The sequence below is a fragment of the Mobula hypostoma genome, chromosome X2 (genome assembly GCF_963921235.1).
Source record: "Mobula hypostoma chromosome X2, sMobHyp1.1, whole genome shotgun sequence".
NCBI classification, from domain to species: Eukaryota; Metazoa; Chordata; class Chondrichthyes; order Myliobatiformes; family Myliobatidae; genus Mobula; species Mobula hypostoma.
The window spans coordinates 9688682-9702317 of NC_086129.1; positions in this window are offsets into that span (position 1 = coordinate 9688682).

Below are 13636 nucleotides of genomic sequence, written 5' to 3' on the forward strand. Positions count from 1 at the left end.
AGCTGGAGTTGATTCCATTAGCCTATGCGTACTTCACACTGAGAATCTGAGAAAACTAACGAAGAAAAGCTAAGAGAGAGAAAGTAATTACCACCATTTTTGGAACTACAAGAGTGATACTGCCCACAGTGCAAAAGTCCATTTTCCATTTTAAGCTTGAATAGACAATGCAGCATAGCTGAATAGCCTCTTTGTCTGCCAGAGGAAGTATTAGGAATGGTACAATTACAATATTTAAAAGACATTTGGACAGGTTCATAGATAGGAATAGAGTCATAGAAAAGTATAGCACATGTGGCCCATATAGTCCATGCCAAACCATTTAAACTGCCTACTCCCATTGACCTGCACTGGGACCATAGCCCTCCATACCCCTGCATCCATGAACCTATCCAAACTTCCCTTGAAAGTTGAAATCAAGCTCACATGCACCACTTGTGCTGGCAGCTTGTTCCTTACTCTCACCATGCTCTGAGTGAAGACGTTTCCCTTCATGTTCCCTTATGCTTTTCACATTCCACTCCAGTTGTAGTCCCTCCCAATCTCAGTGGAAAAAGCCTGCTTGCTTTACCCTATATACACTCCTCATAATTTTGTATACCTGTATCAGATCTCCCCTCAATCTTCTACATTCCTATTCAATATTTCCTTATAACTCAGGGCCTCCAGTTCTGGCAACATCCTTGTAAATTTTTTATGTACTCTTTCAACCTTGTTTACATCTCTCCTGTAGGTAGGTGACCAAAACTGCACACAATACTCCAAATTAGGTCTCACCAATGTCTTACACAACTTCAACATAATTCCCATCTCTTGTACTCAATACATTGATTTATGAAGGCCAATGTACCAAAAGCTTTCTTTACAACCCTATCTACCTATGATGGTACTTTCAATGGATTATGGATGTGCATTCCCAGATCCCTTTGTTCTACCACACTCCTTAGTGCCCTACCATTCACTGTGTAATATCCACCCTAGTAGGTCCTACCAAAGTGCAACACCTCACACTTGTCTGCATTAAATTCCATCTCCCATTTTTCTGCCCGGATCCTGCTCCAAGCTCTGATAGTCCTCCTTGCTGTCCACTACATCCCCGATCTTGGCGTCATCTGCAAACTTGCTGATCCAGTTTACCACATTATCATCCAGATCATTGATATAGATGACAAACAACAATGGACCCAGCATTGATCCCTGCGACATTCCACTAGTCACAGACCTCCAGTCAAACAGGCAACCATCTACTACCATTATCTGGCTTCTCCCTCAAAGCCAATGTCCAATCCAATTTACTACCTCATCTTGAATGCCAAGTGACTGAACAGTTTTGACCACGTCAAAGGCCTTGCCAAAGTCCATGTAGACAATATCCACTGCCTTGCCCCTCCAACAACTTTCCTGGTAACTTCCTCAAAAAAATCTATAAGATTGGTTAGACATGACCTATCATGCACAAAGCCACGCTGAATATCCCTAATCAGTCCATGCCTATTCGATACTCACATGTCCATTCTCTTAGAATATATTCCAATATCTTTCCCACTACTGAAATCAGGCTCAACAGCCTATAGTTTCCTGGTTTATTTTTAGAGCCTTTCTTAAACAGTGGAACAACATTGGCCATCCTCCAATCCTCCGGTACCTCTCCTGTCGCTAAGGATGTTTTGAATCTCTGGGCTACAGCCCCTGCAATTTCTGAGGTAACACCTTGTCAAGCCCTGGGCATTTATCCACCCTGATTTGCCTCAAGTCAGGAAAAACCTCTTTCTCTGTAATCTGTATTGGAATTGTTTAGCCAGATAGGGGCTAAATGCAAGCAGATGAGATTAGCTCAGATGGATATCTTGGTTGGCATGGACAAGTTGCTTATTTGAAGCTGTTACAAAATTCTGAGTCGTTAACTTTCAACAAATGTCAGTTTATATGAAAGGCTTGGGTTAACATAATTTGCTAATCTTTAATTCTGGGGTTGAAACGTCTGACCTTTTGAAAGATTAAATAACAAACTCAGTTGGTTTCAAATTTAATAAAATTGCTGGGTAATATAGCCGATGTGCAAACTGCGGTCTGTAGAACCAGACTGTTTTTGCAAGTCTTGTTAATGACACAGCCTCTAACCAACACAAATTCACAGTTGAACATGCATCAGTGACCTGAGATTGAGCGCAAGTGAAAGCTTTGGGAAAAGTTTCTGATAACTTGATCTAAGATGTCATGATCGGAAGCTCTAATCCAAAGGCATATGGTTAGGGTTAGCAAATTGTGGCCATGTTATGTTGGTGCTGAAAGGGTGATGACACACGTGGGCTTCCCAGCATAATCCTTGCTGATTTGATTTCATGCAAATGACACATTTTGCTGTACATTTTGAAGTACATGTGACAAATTACGCTAATCTTTCTGTACCTCCCTCTGGATCCTCAGCTTCCTCACCGGAAGATTACAATCTTTGTGGATTGGAAATAACATCTCCGCCTCACTGGAGTTCCTCAGGAGCGTGTGCTTAGCCCATTGCTCTACTCTCTCTACACCCATGACTGTGTGGCTAGGCACAGCTCAAATGCCATCTCTAAATTTGCTGACGATACAATGATTGTTGGCAGAATTTCAGATGGTGATGCGAGGGCGTACAGGAGTGAGGTATACCAGTTGGTTGAGTGGTGTCACTGCAATAACTTTGCACTCAACTTCAGTAAGACCAAAGAACTGATTATGGAATTCAGTTTAGGTAAGATGAGGGAACACAAATCAATCCTCATGGAGGGATCAGAAGTGGAGAGAGTGAGTAATTTCAAGTTTCTGGGTGTCAATATCTCTGAGGATCTATCCTGGGCCCAACATATCACTGCAGCTACGAAAAGGCACAACAGTGGCTATATTTCATTGGAAGTTTGAGGAATTTGGTATATCACCTAAAACACTCTCATTTCTACAGATATACCATGGAGAGCATTCTAACTGGCGGCATAACCACCTGGTATGGGGTGGGGTGTCTACTGCACAGGATCGAAGTAAGTTGTAAAAGTAGTCAGCTCCATCATGGGCACAAGTCTCCCCAGCATCCAGGACATCTTCAAGGGATAATGGCTCAAAAAGGTGGCATCCATCATTAAGGACACCCATCACCCATGTCTTGCCTTGTTCTCAATGTAACCATCAGGGAGGAGGTACAGGAGCCTGAAGGTACACACTCAATGATCCAGGAACACCTTCTTCTCCTCTGCCATCCAATTAGTGAATGGACGTTGAACCCATGAATACGACCTGACAACTTTTGACTTCTATTTTTGCATGACTTATTTAACTATTATATATATGCTTAACGTAATTCACATTTTTTCTATAATTATGTATTGCATTGTACTGCTGCCACAAAGACAAGAAATTTTACGACTTATGCTAGCCATATTAAACCAGATTATGATTCTAATATGCAAAGTTTGTCAATTTAAGCAGTATTCTAGGTTAATTTTTATTTAAACAGCTTTTTGGGGAGATTCTGGACATTGCCAACAAGAACGTTCTATCTCTGACTCTGAATACACTCGTGAAGATAATGGTGAGCTGCCTTCACGGACTCTGCGGTCCTTCTGGGCGAATGTGCTCTCACGCTGCTGTCAGGGAGGGAGTTAGATCTGGCAATGGAGAAGGAAGAACAATATATCACCAAGGCTGGTTAGTACGCAACATGGAGGCTTGTGCTTGCAGGTAAAGCTCTTACCATTCTAGCTCGTAGGTATCACAGATTTGCAAGGTGTTGTCAGAATAGCTCAGGGAAGTAACTGCACTGTATTTTTTAAGTGGCACACACTTCAAACATTGTATATCTGAGGGGGATGTGAGCGTGCAGGGGATGCAATCAATAGAGCTGCTGTGAGCAGGATAATGGTGAGGTTCTTTAAAACAGCATTATAAGTGGACAATTGCAATCTCTTCCCCTAAATACGTTCCCTCCACTGCTAAACCAGAGGTCCTGTCATCTATAACAGAAAATGCCATAAAGTACACATTCAAAGCACTTCATGCTGCTTGTCTCCCACCTGACAACAAAGTACTCGCCTGTGTCAGGTTAATTTATTTTCTGAAATATGGTCTGTCTACAAATGCAGGTGTTATTTCCTGAATCTGGGATATTTTTAGAGACTGCAAAGCTTCTATCACTGCATTTTAACAAGAGAACTTCATTCTGATTCTTCTGTCTGACTGAGTCTGCCTTGTGGTTTGCATCTTCCAAGTAACAGGAGGAATGAGATAAGGACAAGGGTTTGTTGTTAATAATGGGAGGAATCAGACAAGGAGAAGACTTTGTTGTTAATAACAGGAGGAATCTGACAAGGACAAGGGTTTCTGCATCATGATGACCAAAACTTGCATACAACACATGGCACATGGATATGAGGGGTGTGGAGGGCTACAGTCTTGATGTGGGTCGATTGGACTAGGCAGAATAGCTTTTTGGCACGGACTAGATGGGCTGAAGGGTCTGCTCCTCTGCTGTAGTACTCTGTGACTCTATGACTCTATTATAGGGAGAAGATTAGAAGTGATGCTTACAGATGGCAAACACAAGAATCAACAGCCAATGACAAGGCCACAGTTGTCTACATAAGTTGCTGTTTCAATGAATGTACAGAACAACGGTTCCCAATGTCTTCCACAGACTCCTTACTTAATAGTATTTCTCCATGGCTTAGAAAATGTTGAGAACCCCCGGTATTGAACCTTTTCAATATCTGCCATTGGTGTCCTAGCCATTCTCAACTTGTTCTTCTGGAAACTGCACCTGCCACCCAACATTCTTTTTGCCCAATTGCAATCCATGCATGATTCTTGCTTTCCTTATCGCTTGGGACCCACCTTCCTCCAAATCAATGTTCAGACTTCCTTCACACACCATTTATATACTCTGCCTTTAGACAGTATATAGCCATCACTTTAATAAAATCCACTGTCATGAACACTCAGAGGTTTTGGAACGCCTTTTTAACAATGCATCCGACTTTAGAGAAGGGGGCCCTTGAATGGTCATGTTCTTTTCCCACAGTTACTGCGGAGAGGCCACAATCACTGACACCTTCTGTGTTATATTCTCATGAAGCAAAAACCATGAAGGATACAGGTGTAGCGTAGACGAGTGAAAAAAGAACAGTTCAGTAAAATGGTCCATATGGATATGGTCAGATGAGAACCTGTTTCTGCATTGTAAGATTCTTTTTACCTGTACATTGTGGCTCTGGCCTATGCCTCTTTTTTGGCTATTTGTTCATGTAGCTTCTCAGCTAGAGTCATCGAATTATATAGCATGGACCAGGCCTTCAGCCCAAATTGTCCATGGCAACCAAGAGGTCTAAGTTCGTCTTATTTGCCTGTGCCTTTTCTATTCACCTCTCTGTCCAAATGTTTTCAAACATTGCAATTGTAACCACTTCTACCACTTCCTCTGGCAGCTCATACCAATTAACCACGACCATTCTGTGTGGAAAAAGTTGCCCCTCAGGGCTCTTTCCCTTTTTCCTTAAACCTATGCACTCTAGTTTTAGACTCCCCTACCTTACCCTGGGCTAAAAGACTGTGATTATCCATTTTTGGGGTGGATTGTGTTGATTGAGTTGGGCAATCAATGTGAGGAGTGTGTAAAAAGAGCTACCTTTCAGTCAGGTCCACAGTCATGATTTAAAAAGCAGTGCTTAGACCATAAGACAATAAGACATAGGAGCAGAACTAGGCCATTCAGCCCATCGAGTCAGCTCTGTCATTCCATCATGGCTGATCCCAGGTCCCAATCAACCCCATACACCTGCCTTCTCTCCATATCCTTTGATGCCCTGACCGATCTGGAAATGATCAACTTCCACCTTAAATATTCCCACGGACTTGGCTTCCACAGCAGTCTGTGGCAGAAAATTCAACAGATTTGCTACTCTCGGGCTAAAAAAAAATTCCTCCTTACCTCTGGTCTGAAGGGTCGCCCCTCAATTTTGAGGCTGTTCCTTCTAGTTCTGGATACCCCCATCATAGGACACATCCTCTTCACATCCTGTCTAGTCCTTTCAACATTCGGTAGGTTTCAATGAGATCCTTCTGCATTTTTCTAAATTCCACTGAGTACAGGCACAAAACTGCCAAACGCTCCCCGTATGTTAACTCCTTCATTTCCAGAATCATTCTCATGAACCTCCTCTGGACTCTCTCCAATGACAACACATTCTTTCTGAGATATGGGGCCCAAAACTGTTGACAATACTCCAAGTGTGGCCTAACTCGTGTCTCAACCCTAAATGTTGACTGTACCTCTTCCTGGAGATGCTGCCTGCCCTGCTACGTTCACCAGCAACTTTTATATGTGTTGCTCAGCATTATCTCCTTGTTTTTATATTCTATTCCCCTTGAAATAAATGCCAACATTGCATTTGCCTTCTTTACCATGGACTCAACCTGTAAATTAACCTTTCAAGAGTTTGCATGAGAATTCCTAAGTCCCTCTGCACCTCTGATGTTTGAATCGTCTCCCCATTTAGATAATAGTCTGCACTATTGTTCTTTTTACCAAAATGCATTATCATACATTTCTCAACACTGTATTCCATCTGCAATTTTTTTGTCCATTCTTCCAATTTGTCTAAGTCCTGCTGCAATTGCATTGCTTCCTCAGCACTACCTACCCCTCCATCTATCTTTATATCATCTGCAAACTTTGCCACAAAGCCATCAGTTCCACTATCCAAATCATTGACAAACAATGTGGTCCCAACACTGACCCCTGAGGAACATTACTCGTCACTGGCAGCCAACCAGAAAAGACCCCCTATATTCCCACTCTGCCTTCTGCCTGTCAGCCATTCCTCTATTCATGCCTTTGTCTTTGCTGCAACACCATCGAATTTTACCTTGTTAAGCAGCCTCATGTGTGGTTGCTTATGAAATGCCTTTTGAAAATCTAAGTAAATAACATCCACAGCCTCTCCTTTGCCCACCCCGCTTGTTACTTCCTCAAAGAACTCTAACAGATTTGTTCGGCAAGATTTCCCTTGACAGAAACCATGCTAACTTTGACTTATTTTATCATTAGTCTCCAAGTACTCCAAAACCTCATCGTTAATAATAGACTCCAACACTTTCCCAACCACTGAGGTTAGACCAACTGGCCTATAATTTCCTTTTTTTTGCCTTCCTCCCTTTTCTTAAGGAGTGGAGTGACATTTGCAATTTTCCAGTCCTTCAGGACCATGCCAGAATCAAGTGATTCTTGAAGATCATGACCAATGACCTGCTATCTCTTCAGCAACTTCTCTCAGGACTCTGTTGGTGTGCTCTCCCTGGCCAACATCCTCAACACTGAAGCACTAACGTAACTCAGCCAGCTCTGGTGGAGAGGTTGTGCTACCTGTGTGCCTGATTCCATGGTTTTAAAATACGCAGACACAAGGGACACCAAAAAGAGAGTCGTGTTCATGGGTTGGTTCATTGTTCATTCAGAAATCTGATGGTGAAGGGGAAGAAGCTGTTCCTAAACTGTTGTGTGTGTGTTTTTTTATTTATCTATCTATTTATTACTTACTTACTTGTCTGTTTGTTTGTTTATTTATTTGTTTTTCTATTTATTATTTATTTATTGAAACACAGCATGGGACAGGCCCATCCAGCCTTTCAAGCCGTGCTACCCAGAAACCCCTGATTTAATCCTTGCCTAGTCACGGGACAATTTACAACGACCAATTAACCTACCAGCCAGTACGTCTTTGGACTGTGGGAGGAAACCAGAGCACCTAGAGGAAACCCATGCGGTCACGGGGAGAATGAACAAACTCCTTACAGACGCTGGGAATTGAAGCTAGGTCGCTGGTACCGTAGGATGTTGTGCTAACTACTACACTACCATAACCATGTCTTCAGGCTCCTGCCGACCTCCCTGATGGTAGCAATGAGAAGAGAACACGTCCTGGGAGATGGGATCCTTAATGATGGCTACCACGTTTTTGAGGCATCGCCTCTTGCAAATGAATTTAAACAAAGTACCACATCAAGCACCAGGAGTTCCATGTTATGCAACAACAGCATGCGAAGACAAGTTTTTCAGTGACAATAATAATCCAACAGCAGCACCATCTTTCTCAGCAGAGTCTGCGGACCCCATGTGGGACTCTTCAGACTCCTCATAATCCAATGAAGCGACAGTGTATCTTCTACCCCAAGGGGATGAGGAGAAGAAGGTCACTGCAACCCTGACTGAGCTCTGGTATTCATTGTTTTTATGTCCCAGCACATACACCCTGTGGCCACTTTATTAATTACCTCCTGTACCCAATAAAGTGGCCACTGAGTGTACAGTTATGGTCTGCTACTGCTGTAGCCCATCCACTTCAAGGTTCGACATGTTGTGCATTCAGAGATGTTCTTCTGCACACCACTGTTGTAACTCATGATTATTTGAGTTACTGTTGCCTTCCTGTCAGCTTGAACCATTCTGGCCATTCTCACTGACTTCCCTCACTAACAAGGCGTCTTCACCCACAGAACTGCCGCTCACTGGATATTTTATTGTTTTTCACACCGTTCTCTGTAAATTCTAGAGACTGTTGTGAATGAAAATCCCAGGTGATCGGCAGTTTCTGAGATACTCAAACCACCCCGTCTGGCACCAGCAATCATTCCACAGTCAAAGTCACTTAGATCACATTCCTTCCCCATTCTGATGGTTGTTCTGAATATCAATGGAACATTTTAACTATGTCTGCTTGCTTTTATGCATTGAGTTGGCTGAATAGATATTTTCATTAACAGACAGGTGTACAGTTGTACCTAATAATGTGGCCATTCAGTGTACATGATCTGTTGGGGAATCATGATCCCAATCTTAACTGCACATTTCAACAATAAAAGCATATTGGCCCTGAAACATTGCCAACAATGCTTGGATGATCAGCCTTAAACATACTGTATACTTAATGGATGATAGTCTCTATGTTTGTCATTTTCTGCTTACCATCAACATTTATTCCTTCTTGGTTTAAAGAAAGTCAGAATCTAGACAGAGCATTTTCCAGGATAAACAAATGAACTACCTCCCTTGTGGGAGGGGTGGGGGAGGGTGATTTTGTAGGTTCAAATTCTCAGCCACCACACTGCAGACTGATTAAATTCAACGCATCATTGTTTTTTGAATTAAAATAACTATTGATGTTATCTTTTTAAAGCATTTGTTGCCAAACTTTTATAATGTAAAGGCCTTATTTTCACTGCCAGTTAGAAAAGTTTTTAAGATCAGTGTAATTCAGTGAGAAATTTGACTCCAAATATTAACATTCTTTGTGTAACACCCTGGGAAAGGTTTCACTGCTAACATAATGGTCTTCCTGTAGCAGCAGTGTTTGGTCTATGGCTAGAGATAATGGGTCCTTTGGAACGTGAGCTATCCAATCAGGAGGGTGGGTTCTTTCGGGTTGTGTGAAAGACACCGGTGTGAGCTGGGGTCCTTTGTTTGGTGGGAGATGAAGAGAGAAGATGCCGGAGAGAACTGCTTGTAGAATTCAACCCAGTGGAGGACCATGATTCAATGGAGCAAGGTGCCGAGCTCGACTAAGGATCAGTGAATATGAATTTTGGGAAGAGTTGAGCTCTAACTTGTGCACATTTGACTGTTTAATTATAATGGGCCTTTTTTTCCTTTCTTTTCTTTACTAACCCTTCAGTTAAGTTAAGATTCATAAATATAATTCCCTTAATTGTATGCAGTGTGCTGCCTGTTATCTCTTGGCACCGGGGTTTGGGGTGGGAGAGCAGACTTAATCTCACAGGTTTGGCGGGACTGGAGTGTGTGTTCCCTAGACTTATGTAGCCAAGGAAACCAGCGGGGCTTTCATTTGTGAAAAAACACTTTAAAATTTCTTCCTCTCATCTTAAACTTAAGCCCATTTGGCATTAATACCTATAATATAAAATTCCATCTAAAAATTTCACAGCTTGATACAGTCTTTTGCTACCATTCACATATTGTTGACAGAAACCTATTTGCATAGGTGACATTTGCTATTTATTTTCCAAATACAGTGTCCTGTTTTGATGCAAATTCTCTTGCTGTATCAAAAAGAGGAAATTGCAAACTCGCTGCCAGGAATGTTGCAATTAATGATTTGACATTTAGAAGGTGCAATAGTAATTTCCTCATTTTGTCCATCAATAGTTTACCACAGTTGCTCAGAAGATTTTTGCTTTCAGAAGAAAGTTTAGAAGCTGGACTTCAGAGCAATATGAGTAGATCAGAATCAGGTTTAATATCACTAGCACATGTCGTGAAATTTGTTGTTATGTGGCAGCAGTGCATCGCAATAGATAATAATAAAAATGTGAATTACAGTAAGAAGCATATATATAACATTATATATGTTAAAAAGTTAAATTGAATAAATGGTGCAAAAGAAGAAAAAAAAGCAGTGAGGTGGTGTTCATGGGTTCAATGTCCATTCAGAAATCGGATGGCAGAGGAGAAGAAGCTGTTCCTAAATCGCTGAGTGTGTGTCTTCAGGCTCCTGTACCTCCTACCTGATGGTAAGAGTGTGAAGAGGGAATGTCCAGGGTGATGGGGGTCCTTAATGATGGATGCCACCTTTTTGAAGCATCGCTCCTTGAAGATGTCCTGGATAATATGGAGGTCAGTGCTCATGATGGAGCTGGCTGAGTTTACAACTCTCTGCAGCTTATTTTGATGCAATAGCCACCGCACCCCCCCCCCAATACTAGACGGTGATGCAGCCAATTAGAATGCTCAGCACAGTGCATCTGTAGAAATTTGTGAGTGTCTTTGGTGACATACTAAATCTCCACAAACTCCAAATGAAATATAGGCTTCTTTGTAACTGCATCCATACGTTGGGCCCAGGATAGATCCTCAGAGATGTTAACACCCAGGAACCTGAAGTTGCTCACCGTCTCCACTTCTGATCCCGCAATGAGGACCGGTGTGAGTTGCCTTGCCTTACTCCTTCTGAAGTTCAAAATCATTTCATTGGTCTTCATGATTTTGAGTGCAAGTTTGTTGCTGTGACACCACTCCACCAGCTGATCTATCTCACTCCTGTACGCCTTCTTGTCACCATCTGAAATTCTGCCAACAGTACTTGTGTTGTCAGCAAATTTAGAGATAGCACCTAGAAATGGAAGAAGTTATAGTCGAGGCTTTGGATGTGAATTTACCAAAATTCTCTGGACTCTGGGCAGGTTCTTGCAGATTGGAAGATGGCAAATGTCACACCACTGTTCAAAAAAGGATGTAGGCAAAAGGCAGGTAACTATAGACCAGTTAGTTTAACATCTGTAGTTGGGAAAATGCTTGAAGCTATCATTAAAGAAGTGGCTCCATCAGGCAGACACAGCATGGATTCAGCAAAGGCAGGTCCTGTTTGACAAAAGTACCAGAGTTCTTTGAGGATATAACAAGCACAGTGGATAGAGAGGAACAGATGGATGTTATTTACTTGGATTTCCAGAAGGCATTCGATAAGTGCCACATAAAAGACATCCATAAGATCAGGATGAATAGAGTTGGGGGTGATAGAGGATTGGTTAACTAATAGAAAGCAGAGAGTTGGGATACATGGACTGCTTTGATGACTGTAGCAATGAGAGACTGAAAATGTCTTTGAACTCTCCTACCAGTTGTTTGGCACAGGTTTCAGAGCTGTACCAGATACCCCATCAGTTCACCCTCCTAAAGCCTGCCTCCAAGACAGAGATCACAGGGTTACTGAGTGCTGGAGGGATCCTCAAAGCTGTAGTTTTATTCTGCATTTAAAGCGTGCATAAAAGGCATTGAGCTTATCTTGGTGAGAAGCATCACAGCCATTCACAATGTGAGGTTTTGCTTTGTAGGAAGTAATAGCCTGCAAATCCTGCCAGAGTTGATGTGCATCCAATCCCGCCTTTAACCTCAATTGGAGTAGTTTTTTTTCGCTTTTGAGATAGTCCTCCATAGGTTGTACTTGGCCTTCTTGCATAGTCCTGGATCACCAGTCTTGAATCCCCCAGCATGCTTTTTGATTCGAGTATGTACAGCACGTTCTCGTCGGCACACACTCTTTCACAGGTTTTGATGAAGCCAGTGACAACTGTGGCATATTCATTCAGATTTGAAGATGAATCCCTGTAAACAATCCAGTCCAATGCAGTCCTGTGCCTCCCTGGTCCTCTCTACTGGTGCTGCAGTCTTCAGTCTCTGTCTATAGTCAGGGAGTAGAAGTACAGCCAGATGATCTGTCTTTCCAAAGTGTGGGTAAGGGATGGCTCCTCTGGTTCCACAGGTGATATGCTGGTGATAATTATTTAGTGACCTTTCCAAGATGGCCTGGTTAAAATCCCCCAAAATGATGGAGGAGGCATCAGGATGCCCACTGATCTCATTGAAACCTATCGAATATAGAAAGACCTAGACAGAGCAAACATCGAGGCGATGTTTCGCCGATGGTGGGGGAGTCTAGGACCAGAGAGCACAACCTCAGAATAGAGGGACGTCCATTTAGAACAGAGATGAGGAGGAATTTCTTTCGCCAGAGAGTGTTGTATCTGTGTAATTCATTGCCACAGAAGGCTGTGGAGCAATTTATTGAGTATATTAAAAGTGGAGGTTGATAGGTTCTTGATTGTGGCAAAGGTCACAGGGAGAATGGGGTTGAGAGGGATAATAAATCAGCTATGATGGAACGGCAGAGCAGACTCGATGGGCTGAATGGCCTAAATCTGCTCATGTGTCTTATGGTCTTCAGGCCTGTGTCTTGCCTTACTGAGTATGAACCAAAAGCGTTTTAATTCATTCCTTATGTTTGTTGAGCAGCCTGTAAAGTTTCTCAGTTTATTTTAGCAACCTAAGATAAATCTATCTTTTTGTTTCCATCACAATCTTGTGTTTTGCTTTGCTTGGAGTCATTGATTTCATTGTGAACCCTGCGTCTGGTCCAACCTGCCTTTTTGGGAATTTTACATACTGGATATTCCTGCTATTTGAATTTGAGCGGTTCGGATCCTTCATCAGAAACTTCTTAATATCTGGATTGAAGTTCATTTTGGTACACGTTCATTCCACAGTACAACTGCTAGGTTCTCTGAAAATTAGTTGAAAGAAAGTGTATTATCAAAGTACATATATGTTACCATTTACAGCTCTGAGATTCATTTTCTTGTGGGCATTCACAGTAGAGTGAAGAAATACAATAGAATCAATGAAAATTCACACACCAAGACTGACAAGCAACTAATGTGAAACAGAAGACAACTTGTCCAGATACTAAATAAATCAATAAAGAGATAAACAAATAAATAATGCTGAGAACAGGAGTTGTGGAGTCCTTGACAGTGAGTCCATAGGTTGTGGAATCAGTTCAGTGTTGAGGTGACTGAAGTTATCCACGCTGGTTCAGGAGCCTGATGGTTGAATAACTGTTCCCGAACCTGGTTGTGCGGGACCTAAGGCTCCTGAACCTCCTTCTCACTGGCAGCAGCAGGAAGAGAGCACGGCCTGGATGGTGGGGGTCTTTGATGATGGATGTCCTTGATGATGGTTTCCAGATAGTCTAGATTTATATTGTAATGAAGAACCACTGAAGCAAGGGACATCAAGGGAGGAGGAGGAGAAGATGGCGGCGCG